The sequence below is a fragment of the Chionomys nivalis genome, chromosome 2, assembly GCF_950005125.1.
Source record: "Chionomys nivalis chromosome 2, mChiNiv1.1, whole genome shotgun sequence".
NCBI classification, from domain to species: Eukaryota; Metazoa; Chordata; class Mammalia; order Rodentia; family Cricetidae; genus Chionomys; species Chionomys nivalis.
In genome coordinates, this window is record NC_080087.1 from 82503978 (window position 1) to 82515143 (window position 11166).

Below are 11166 nucleotides of genomic sequence, written 5' to 3' on the forward strand. Positions count from 1 at the left end.
CCACGCGGGTCGTGTTTTTACATGTATAAAATAAACATACAGATTTACAAAAGAAACCCAAACCACCAAGTTGCACATAGCCAGATATTTTTAAAGCAAGTGTGTCGTACAGAACATATGTGCTCTTGTATTTATTTGAAAATAGGCTTTTATGTGTCCCAAATTGGCCTGGAACTTACTATGTAGCCGAGGATAGCCCCAACCCTTGAGCCTCCTGACTGAGCCTGTCAAATGCTTCAATTACAGACATAGGAGAAGATGCCTGGCTTTTTTTTTTGTTTGTTTGCTTGTTTTAAATTCTTTATTTATTTGTATACATGTGTTTGTTTGTGTTCTTGTGGACCCTCACATGTGTTTTTTTTTTTTTAAGTTGGGGGTCTTGAAATGTAGTCCAGATTGGCCTGGAAATTATTTTGTAGCCCAGGCTGGCCTCAACCTTTCTGCAATTCTTCTACTCTGACTCCTGGGTACTGAGATTACAAACACCAGCAAGCCAGGCTATGATGATTTCTTAGTTCATTGATAGTCTAGAAGCTTTGCTTTCCTCCACTTGGTTTGTCTTTCATTTTATTCTTCATATGAAAGCTTTTCAGCCACAGGCAAATCACATCACAGGGTCCTGGGGACAAGGCTTCTGCTTGTCTAGATGATGACCTTGGTCTGCTGTCCTCCTGTGGGGGTGGGGAGGCAGGGAGTCGGGGGAGGAGTAGAAGGTTTGGCTGAATTCCAAGTCCCACCCAGGCCTGCTCAACCTCAGGTTGAAGGGATTGCTGAGGACCCGAGTCCCATCCCCAAGCCCCACACGGTGGGAAAGGGGAACAGACTCCCCTTTCCTCCACAGGCTCACACTGCAGCGCTTATACACCCACAGTCAAACCCTGCCCCGTCAAACAAATAAATAAAATAAAAAATTAAAGAGGAGTCACAGATGTGGAGATGTGTCTCGTGAGACAGTCCCAGCACTTAAAAGGCTGAGGCAGGAGGACTGCTGCAATTAATAGCTCAAGACCAGATCTAGCTACACAGTGAGCTCCAGGTCACTCTAGGCTAGAGTGAGAACCTGTCTCAGAAAAAAAAGGGAAGAAGGAAGGAAGGGAGAGAGGAAGGTACACCCTTATAATCCCAGCATTTGGGAAATGAAAGCAGGAAGATTAGGAGTTCAAGGTCATCCTCAGCTGTGTACTGAGTTTGAGGACAGCCTGGGCTGTTTGAAACCCAAGAAAGAAAGAAAGAAGAAAGAAGGAAGGAAGGAAGGAAGGAAGGAAGGAAGGAAGGAAGGAAGGAAGAAAGAAGGGGCTGGGCGGTGGTGGCATGCACTTTTAATCACAGCACTTGGGAGGCAGAAGCAGGCGGATCTCTGTGAGTTCGAGGCCAGCCTGGTCTGCAGAGCAAGTTCTAGAACAGGCACCAAAGCTACAGAGAAACCCTATCTTGAAAAACCAAACCAAACTAAAACAAAAGAAAACAAACAAACAAAAAAAAAATCAAAGAAAGAAGGAAGGAAGAGAGGAAAGAAGAGGAGAGAGGGAGGGAGGGAGGGAGGAGGGAAGAGAGACCATGTCTGTGAGAGCTAGCACTGAGTACTCACAGCACCCATAGCTGTAATCTTGGGTCGAGCATAGAGCATCAACTGTGGGACCCAGTGACATGTGTTGAAATCTAGTTAGTGCATCAACCTTAAGTAAGTCATTTGGCCTCACTGTGCCTCAGTTTCCCCATCTGTTGAAGAGGATGACAATAGTAAATTCCTGGGGCTGTTGCAGGGGAGCAGATTAGATCTCAGATGGAATCCCTTCCAATTAGCGCGATACCTAAGCTATGTAGTCGGCACAGTTTGGGAGATAGGCTGTCTGGAGCCTGCGTTCCTGAATCTCGTGCGTGAAGCAGAGGGTGGGTCGTACCTGTGCTTTCATTACCCACGTGGTGGTGGGGAACAACACGACCACGTGATCTTAGCAGCTTCCTACTCACAGGCCCTCCCTGGCACCACTATCGTCCTCCTCACAAAGGAAGCCACTATCCTGACTTTGACCTCACCTTGATGTTACTGCTGCCTGCTTTCTTGTACACAATGGTTTCCTTTTGCCTCTCCGTGCCTGTGGGGAACTCTGTGCCTGAGCTCCTTCTCTCCGCGTGAGCACTGTGAAATTCATCTGGGCGGATACAATCTACTCTCTTTGCCAAGGAGTATTCCATGGTGTGAGCACACCATGACTTATCTGCCGTCTCTCAATGAAAATGCCAGTTTATGCATTGAAGACTTTGACTCTTACAAGTAGGGTCCTTTGAACATTCTTGTCTATGTTTTGTAGGTGAACATACATCCACACTTCTTTTAGGTATAGAGCCAAGAGCAGAATGGCTGGGTCGTGTGACATGTACATATGTGCGTGTATGTACATGTACATATATATATGTATATGTGTGTATGTATATGTGTGTGTTTATGCTCATCCTAGGTCAGTACTAACAGACGTTCTCCCAAAGCAGCTGTAGTCACTTCTCTACCTCCTACTATCCACGCTGGAACATTTCCACTGCTCTAGATCCTTGCCAACACTTGGCATTGTCCAGCAATTCATTTTTAGTCATTCTGTTGAGTGTGGTAGCAGCTCCCTGTAGTGTTAATTTGCATTTCCCTGATGAGCAATGAAATTAGACAACTTTTTGTTTGTACCTGGCCCTCGGATGTCCTTTTCTTTCGTGTGCTTGATCAAGTGTCTTGCCCTGTTTTCTGTTAGGCTATTCATTTTTAGAACAATTTGCTCTCCTGCTATCCTGAACACAAGCCATTTGTCGGTTCTGCGCACTAGAGACCTGCTCCGTGGTTTGTTTTCTCACACTCTGAATGACCTTTTGTTTAGAGAGTGTGTGTGTGGGGGGGTATACTCAAGTAGTGTGAAGCGCACGTAGAGGCTAGAGGACAGCTTATGGAGCCAGTTTCGTCCCTCTTACAATATGCTTTCTGGGGATCGAACTCGGGTCATCAAATTTGGCAGTAAGCATCCTTACCCACTGAGCCGTCTCATTGGCTCTTAATGAACTTTTTTTTGATGAACAGAAAAATTTTAGCTTAATGTAGTCAAGTTTTCCATTAATGGCTATGTGGTGGTGGTAAACCTTTGATCCCAGCACTTGAGGCAGAAACAGGTAGACCTCAGTGAGTTCAAGGCCAGTCTGGGCTATGTAGTACAATGGTTCTCAACCTGTGGGAGTTGCTCATCAGAGTATTAGAGTTATGAAGTAGTAACTGGTTGGGAGGATCATGACAAAGACACCGTAAGCAACTGTATTGAAGGGTCGCTGCCTTAGGAAGGTTGAGAACCACTGACATAGTGAGTTCTGGGCCAGCCAGGGACATGTAGTGAAACCCTGTCATAATGCAAAACAGCAAAATCTCTTTTTGGCTGAGTTGGGCCTGATGGTTAAAGTCTGTGATTCCAGCTACTCAGGAGGCTGAGGCCAAAGGGTCAAAAGTTCCTATGTGGGCTACAGAGTGTTCAAAGCCAGCCTGGCAATTTAGTAAAACCGTCTCAGAATTAATGAAAAGGAGAGGGGGGTTATATAAATTAAATGAAAATCAAGTGAATTAAAATGAAAATTAGATGAAAAAAGCTGAGGGTTATAGCTCAATGGTAGATAGATTGCCTAGCATGCACAAACCAAGGTCCTAGGTTCAATCAGGAGGATGGAGGGAGGGCTGGGGTGGGGGTGGGGCTGGGGTGAGGTGGGGCTGGGGTGGGGTGGGGGTGGGGGCTCTGTACCTCTGAAGCACAGCTCTCAAGTTGTTTACTAACAGACAACTTCATCGTTTTGCATCCCATTTATGCCATCTGTCCAGAGCTGATTTTGTGGGTGGTACGAGGCAGATTTTAATTTTATCTGAGTGATAGAGTGACGCACATAGCTAATAAAATGATGACAAATGAGCTATTAAAAAAAAAAAAAGCAGGCTCCAAAACCACAGAAACCCTGTCTCGAAAAACAAACAAAAAAAAAAAACAAAAAAAAAAACAGCCTGGCAGTGGTGGTGCACACCAAGGTGGGGTAGAGGCAGGCAGAGCTCTGAGTTCAGAGGCCAGCCTGGTCTACAGAGCAAGTTCCAGGACAGCCTGGGCTATGCATAGAAACAAGATCTTGAAAAGAACAAAGAAAAAAAGCTTACTTTTATATTTTATTATTTCTGTAGGTATTTGCTGCATTCATATGTATCCGGGCCCGTGGCAGTCAAAGGGTGCTGGGGGGGAGGGGGAGGTGTGCAGGGAGAGAGCGTAGGTCTTGCCTGACCCCTGGTGAGGCAACCTTTCTTCCGCTGTACTATGTACTCCAGGCTGTCCCTGGAGCTGGAGCTTCTGGGTGACGTTTCTGGCTCCACCTCCCACCTCGCCCTGGGAATACTGGTATCACAGAACAGCGGGCTTTTGACATGACCCCAGGGATGACCCTCAGGTGTGCAAGCCTTTGTCCCACTGAACCATCTTTCAAGACTTCCTTTTAAAAAAAATATTTTTCCATTATGAAAACAGTATTGTTTCAAACTGGATGATGAAGAGTCAGGGAAAGTTGATGACTCGGGCAAGCTGACAGCCCTGAATCTGAACCTTGATTTGCAAGCCCCTTAGCTGGGTGACCTGTGTTCTCTTTAGGCCCAATGTCTTGGTGCTCAGAGTGGGGAGAGCAGGACCTCCCTGGAAGGGCTTGGAAACATACTTCCCACGCGGCTAACACCCGGGTGGGGCACAAAGAACGAGCTTGGTAAGTAATAGCTGCAATTATTCCAAATTTCATTTAATCCCTCCATGTTCATCAGTACTCACAAACCTAAGCCCTAGGTTAGTCCCTGAGCGTGCCATGGTGCAGTGGGATCTTTTGCTGGACTCTCTCCTAAGCGTTTTTCCAGTCTGGCTCACCAAAGCCCACTGTATGGCTCGCGTCTCCCCCTCTGAGGAGAAGGTGGCATGGGCAGAACGCCAGTGCTTTGGAGGTGTGGTCCAGGTTCAACGGCGGCTTCAAGTAGTTAGCGTTTCTTTGCCTGTCTGTGCCTTGATTTCCTCACTTGTAAAATTGGGGATATTCTGCCATACTTGACATATTTTAGAGCGCTGAAGGCAGGATGGATAAGTGAATGAATAAATGCAATAAACAGAAAATTAAGCAGAAATTAGTGCTTGGTATGAAGCTGAGTCTTTTCTTTACTGTGGTAGTGGACATGGAAACCAGGGCCTTGTGTGTATTAGGCAATTTAAAGCTAATCCACAGCCCCAGTCCCTCCCTGCGATTCTGGGCAAGGGCTCTACCATAGCGAGCCCTCGGTCCTGGATTTTTGTTTGTTTGTTTGTTTGGTTGGTTGGGTTTTGTTTTGTTTTTGAGACATATTTTCTCTGTGTACCCCTGACTGACCTGGAACTTACTCTGTAGACCAGGTTGGTCTCAAACTCACAGAGATCCACCTGCCTTTGCCTCCTAAGTGCTGGGATTAAAGGTGTGCACCACCACTGCCTGGTTTATTTTGTTTTGTTTGAAATAGGATCTCCTTCTGTAGCCCAGGCTGACCTTGACCTGACCGTCCTCCTGCCGTGGCCTTCCTGGTGGATTACAGGTGTGTGCCACCATGCCTTGTTCCTTGACGGCCCTATCAGGAGTACCCCAGGAGTTCATGATTCCTCATAACAGATAAGATGGATTGTTGCTCACACAACGGCTCAGTTATCTGGTGTGAGAAAAAGTGGGAACAATAAGCTGTGGATAGCAGAACCCAAGTGGTGTGTGTGTGTGTGTGTGCGCGCGCGCATGCTCACACATGCCTTCCTTGCAAAAAGCCTTCTGTGATTCCTCTCGTTTGAAATGTTCTTTGGGAGAAACAGTTGACATCTACGTGGCTTCTTCTGGTGACAGTCACAGAAAATCCAGAGTATGAAAAGATTTCTCACTGTGCCAGGCACCCTGTATATAAAATAGCTTCACGGAGCAACCCCAATCTAGAACGCAGTGTCCAATTTTCATTTTATTTATGTGCATGTGTGTATGTGTTTGTGTGAATGCTGCACACGTGTGTGCAGATCCTCGTGTAGGCTAAAAGAGTATGTCAGATCCCGTGGAACTAGAGTTTGTGAGCCCCCTGAAGTAAACATTAGAATTCTTCCCGCCCTCCCTCCTTCCCTCCCTCCCTCCCTCCCTCCCTCCCTCCCTCCCTCCCTCCGCCCCTCTTTCTTTTCTTTCTTTCTTTCTTTCTTTCTTTCTTTCTTTCTTTCTTTCTTTCTGCATTGGTGCTTTGCCTCTGTGTGTGTCTCTGTGTGGGTGTCAGAAGCCCTGGAACTGGAGTTACAGACAGTTGTGAGCTGCCATATGGGTGCTGGGAATTGAACCTGAGTTCTCTGGATGTGCTTGTAACCACTGAGCCATCTCTCCAGCCCCAAACATTAGGATTTAAATTCTCATCCTTTGATTGAGCAACAAGCATTTGTTCTGAGATGTGATCTTAGGTAGCACAGGCTGGCCACAAACTCGCTTCGCTGTGAAGGATGACTTTGGATTCCGGTTTTATCTGACGGTGCTTTCTGTGTCGTTTGTGTAGTGAGATGGGATTGGAAGTTTCTGGCCTCATCACACCCACAAAGGGATCAAAACATCAGTATCTTTGAGAGTGACACCAATGAGGGTGTAAGGGCACAGCCTAGCAGAGACAAGCCACTGGGAGATGACCGCTGTCTTTCTGGTGGCAGTACCCAGAGTCAGCCCTGCGCCCGCCTTTCTACCCAGAAGGGACTCTGATGAATTCTCGAGTTAATTCCCAGTGCCCAGCATGGCATTCCTCCACACGACAGCCTCTTACCCCAATCAAAGCTTAGAAATTTCCACGTTAGCAAGCTGAGCATGACAGTGCATGCCTGTAATCTCAGCACAAAGGAGGTAGAGGCAGGAGACTCAGAAGTACCTGGGCTACGTGAAACACTGTCTCACAACAAAGGTATCCAAGTCATGGCCCAGGAGTTGATAGGCTATGCAGAAAGAAACATAGGCTGGGTTTGGCCTGTCTGACTTTTCTTGCCTGTTTGTCTGTGTGTTGATGGGTTTCCCCACAGTTTGTCACACTCACAAAGGCTGGGGGGCGCATGCAACAGGGATTTCTGAAATGACTACACACATGTGTGACGCCTTATGACTACTGCCAGCGTGAACCCACTCTCTACCTGCTCTCCCCTGGTGTCACCTTCCTGATGCTGATCAGCACAGCCAACACCCACACCCAAGGGCCAACTCAGCCTCCGAAGGGAACTGACCAGGTCCCAGGGACAGGAATCAGAGACTGGGAGCAGGAAGAGCTTGAAGACCCACTTCCCCTCTTCCTAAATGGTTCTGATTTCATCATGACTGCGTGCTGTCATGCACCAAGGGACCATGAGGCAGCGGAGGTGAGGGGCGTGCCCCGGACACAGCTCACCTCCTGGAGCACGCATGCCACATACCTCAGTTACAACTGGAAGGAAGCCTGAGTCACTCTCTATACTACCAGAGCTACAGGGATGAACCCAGTCAGCGACTTCAGCAAGTTAGGTGTCCACTATGATGGGGCATTTGTATTGCCTGTCCCAGCGTCCCTAGTTTTCCAAAGAGGAAGCTGAGGTACAAGACAAGTGAGCATGCTCACCTGAGATCACGCTGGTAATGAGAGCTACATTCATCCCCAAGGCATCAATCCTTAACGATTGGGCATCACTGTCTGTAACAGGACGCTGTGCCAGGGCCAGTGAGATGGCTAAGCGGATAAAGACATTCACTGCCAAGTCTGACAATATGAATTCAATTTCTGGGTCCCATAGATGAAGGGGGAGAACCAGTCCCCATAGTTGTTTCCTAATGTATGCACACACACACATATGCAAGCAATGCGCATGCACACTCACACACGCACACGTGTGCACACACACGCACACACACGCACATGTGCACACACGCACTCACTAAACAAACAAACAAACAAATAAATTTAAAACAAAATTCAGATGCTGTACTGAACATCTGCTCCTGTGTTCTGGATCCTAGCCCTCAAGTCCAGCGTGATCGTCCAGGTCCAGATGTTGTGGTAACAAACACTGGCCGCGTTTTCCATTGAAGTGAGGTTGAAGGGTGAGAAAAGATTTTAAAGTCAATGAATGAGAGGCAAAGGTGGCTACTAAAAATGACCTGTCAAAATAGTTCTTGGCGCTGGAGAGATGGCTCAGCAGTGAAAAGCACCTATCCAGGGTCCCATTCCCAGCACCTACATAGCGACTCACAACCACCTGTAACTCCAACTCCAGGGGATCTGATGTCCCCTTCTGGTTTCTTCAGGCATCAGGAATACATGTGGTGCCCAACAGACATACATGCTGACAAGACACTCATACACATAAAATTACACACACACACATCTTTTTGAGGCAAGTTCTTACTGTGCAACTGTGGTTGTTCTGGAATTTGCTATGTAGACCAGGCTGACTTTGAACTCACAGAGATCCCCCTGCCTCTGCTTCACAAGTGCTAGGATTAAAGGTGTATGTCACTTTGCCTGGCCCTTAATTTTTTAAAATTAAAGAAATCTCTTTAGGGCCAAGGAGATTGCTCAGCAGGTCAAAGCACTTGCTGTGCAGCCCCAGGGACCTGAGTTTGATGCCCAGGCCAACCTGACCTGCAAAGTTTGTTCCAGGACACACTGGGCTAGAGTGAGGCAGCGAAATGGAAGTTAGCAGGTTGGTAGCCACAGCCCTTACCGCAGTTCTTGTGAGTCATGTGATCTTATTTAGATTACTTGGCCCATAACTTTGATGCCCGGCTACCATGCAGGAATCCCTGCTTACATCATCCTGAAAATTCCCCTCCCCTCTCCTGTGCTGGGTCTGCTGGGTCCTGAGCCCGGCTCTTCCTCTTTCTTAGTGATGCTTTGTTTTTCTGGTGTGCATCCCATATTTATATTATTGGGACATCTTGCACACTTGAAAAGGCTTCTATACTCTCCTCTTTGATATCGAAAATCAGTTTAGAGAATTTTGAGAAAAATGACTAGAATCCCCCAGTGAGGGGCTGGGGCTGTGATTCAGTGGTAGAGCCCCTGCCTAGAATCCCCCAGTGAGGGGCTGGGGTGTGGCCAGTGGTAGAGCCCCTGCCTAGAATCCCCCAGTGAGGGGCTGGGGTGTGGCCAGTGGTAGAGCCCCTGCCTTTCTCATTTGTAGTATTGTTCTTGAGAAGTACAGAACATTCTGCTTCTGTTTGCTTCTCTACCACATTGTCTTGCTATGTAGCCCAGGCTGGCCTGAAATTCAGAGTCCTCCCACTCCCACTCAGTCTCCTCACAGTGCTAAGATTAGAGGTGCACAGCCACACTGAGATAACCATTCTACTTCTGGATTCTGCTTATTATTTCTGCTGTCATTTTCATTTGTCCTCTCATCTCCTGTGGTGCTTTGAATGAGTGATTTCCTTCGGTTCATATATATGAATAAATACTTGGTCCCCAGTGAGTGGAACGGTTTGGAAAGGACTAGGGGGTGTGGCCTTTCTGGAGGAAGTATGTCACTGGGGGTGGGCTTTGGAGGCTTCAAAAGGCTCCTGCCAACCTCAATGCATTCTCTCTGCCTTCTGCTTGTAGTTCAAGATTTGAGCTCTGAGCTGTTCCTTGCTGCCATGCCTTTGCTCTGCTGTCATGACTCTAAATCTGAAACCATGAGCCCAATGAATTGAAGGCTTTTTTTTGATGCTTCGCTTTAGTCATGGTGTTTTTATCATAGCAACAACAAGGAACTAATCCATCCCTGAACACTGCTACTCCTGCTGCTCTGAAAGCCCTACATTTTCTTTCTTTCTAAAACCCACATTTATTGACTGATGTAGGGTGGGGAGGCAGGGCGCCTGCCACACTGCACATGTGGAGGTCACAGGACAGCTTGCAGGAGTCAGTTCTCTTCCTCCACCCCGTGGGTCTCCGGGATCCAATGCAAGTCGTCAGGCTGGTGCTATCCTCCAGAATCTTCTGGAAGGCTGCAGAGATCTGAGTCTTCACAGCAAATTCTGCCATTATCTCCTGAGTGGGTTTGAACTATACAGGCACCAAACTGTGAGTGGGAGAGGAGACCAGGTGGGAGTCCGGGAGAGATGCTCACACCTCAGATCAACTGTGAAGGCATCAGAGGGAATCTGATGTCAGATCGGTCCCCAGATGGTAGGAAACAGGAGTCAAGGACAAGCTTGAGCCACTGCAAGAAAGGGACACTTCTGCTGGAGTGAGTAAGAGGGGGAATTATTGGAGCTGGAAAAATCAGGATTCTATTTTTTCTTCTTGAAAAACACTTATTTTTAGCCAGGTAGTAGTGGCACATGCCTTTAATCTCAGCACTCAGGAGGCAGACTCAGGTGAATGTCTCTGAGTTTGAGGCCAGCCTGGTCTACAGAATGAGTTCTAGGATAGCCAGGGCTACACAGAGAGACCCTGTCTCTAATTTGTATACCTATTGTTGTTTAGTAAGTCCACCATGTAAGTCCACCATGTGCGTGCAGTACCCTAGGAGGCCAGAAGAGGGCATTACATTTCTAGAACCAGAGTTACGCATGGTTGTGAGCTGCATGTGTTGCTGTGGATCGAAATCTGGGACCTCTGGAAGAGCAGCCAATGCTTTTAACTATTGAGCCATCTTTCCTGCCACAGTATTTTCTTTTTCTTTTTAAAAAAATATGTTTCTTTGGTGGGGCTAGAGCGATGACTTAGCAGGAAGGATTGCTTCCTATCAAGCCTGACAACTTGAGTCTGATTGCCAGACCTCACAGATGGAGTGCGAGAACTGACTCCCACAAGCTGTCCTGTGACCTCTGTGTGAGCATCGGGACATGCACGTGCCAACACACACACTAGATCAATCACCAATCAATCAATAATGTAAGTAATTATTTAATATATACATATTTTTAAGATTTATGCTATTTTCATACTTGTTATTTAATGTTTATGTGTGTTTTGCTGCAATGCATATCTGTGCACATGTGAACCGGGAGCCGAACCCAGGTCCTCTACAAGAACGAGCAAGCGCTCTTGACCACTGAGCCATCTCTCCAGCCCTATTTTAATTATTTTTAATTATGCGTTTCATGAGAGGGTATGTGCGTATGAGTGCACATGCCCTCAGACCTCAGAGACGC